Below are 1,706 nucleotides of genomic sequence, written 5' to 3' on the forward strand. Positions count from 1 at the left end.
AAACAATTATTACAAACAACTTCAGTCAAATAAAAAACTCATATAAACATCAAAAATCCCTGGGAAAGGGAAGATGTTGAAATGAATAGTGCTTGGATGATGATTTGTTGAGATAAATTCAATTCTTACCTTAACATGCATGACTATAATTGACTGCATGTGGAGGACAGAGTCCACGAGGATCGACATTTTGTAAGAAATGGATGAAATAAAGAGTAGAACTGAAAGCATGATCGATGGTCTCCATGCATGGAAGTCGTAGAAGCTCCTAGGGCATTATATTTCATGTAGTAAGGTGGGTGCAGAAAGACGAATTCCCACATCTTATCTCTGTAAGACGATAAATCTTATCTTGTAAAATCTGCAATTTTTACAAGGTAATTAGAATATGTGCAAATGATTGACAGAGGTCGGGATGGCGTTCAGTGGGGAGATAGAGAGCCAGCACCCAGACACAGGGAGACAAAGGCAGTAAGTTTTATTTTTCTATAGTATGATGGGGTGATTATCCTAGAGAGACCCATGGTTGGTATGAATATCTAGTAAAGAGGAGCTTGAGGTCTCCAGACAAGCAGTAATAATGGAGATGGAATCATTCGACCGGTCTTATTATTTACATGTATTGAAACAAGATACTTTTCCCACAATTATGTAGAATTATTACATTAATCAAAAATTTTAAAACTTGTTTAAGTACACATGATTGTCAACTTTCCTGACTTGATTATTATACACTGTGCACTGTATACATTATCAATTTATCATGCCATACCTCATATATTTGTAATAAAAATGTATATGTTGAAAACATTGTTAAGCACTAAGGTCAATTTGTGATATATTGTATTTTAAGGAAAACTGGCTTACTAGGGTAACATTTTACTATCTATCTACATCCTATAATACCATGTTGTAAACCTCAAATATACACAATAGTATTTCATTCAAATGTAAAGAACATTAAATTCAAAGTAGCAAAAAGGCATGTACAAATGATTTCAGACCGATTAGAATTTTAAAAACCTTTAAAATGATCTAAGTTTGAGGGCAAAGGATTTAGCAAATAAATCCAAGTGACACACAAACATGAAAGTGCTCAGTTTCACAAAAGACCAAAGAAAATGACATTAACCTATCAAGGGAAGCTTCAGAAAGCTCACCTTGGTCTCTGCTTTGTTCCTAAGACAGCAACACCCAGAGGCAGAGCACTTCTTTGTTGGGGAGAAGTCCAAAGCAGGAGTTTGCATCTGAAGGCTTCTGATTCCTTTCTGTGTTTTTGATCATCCTCACAAAGCTCATCTTAGGCAACTCACCTTCCAGCTTAAGAGAGAGGCCTGCGTCCACAGCAGTGGGCAGGAGCCTCTTCCTCCTACCTGTGACCTCAGCTCGTTGCCTGGTTACCATGAGCTCCTGCTCCTCATAAAGGAGCTGATGGAATCCCTCAATGAGACAACACCAGGCTGGTGGCTCACCAGCACTGACAAGTACTGAGCATCATTTATAAACTTCATTTAATTTTTATGTTTGTGTTAGCACTGTAGCTCTTAATGGCTCCAGCATGATATTTCAAACATGTATACAGTGTGCACAGGCCGGGTCAGGGTGAGTACCATTTCCCTGCCCATGTCGTTTCTTCATGTCTGTTGTCTCTGAGCTTTGCCCTCCTAGGTCTTCATAAAGTACATAACAAGATCCTGCACACTGTG

The sequence above is a fragment of the Sciurus vulgaris genome (assembly GCF_902686455.1).
Source record: "Sciurus vulgaris genome assembly, contig: HiC_scaffold_606_arrow_ctg1, whole genome shotgun sequence".
NCBI lineage: Eukaryota > Metazoa > Chordata > Mammalia > Rodentia > Sciuridae > Sciurus > Sciurus vulgaris.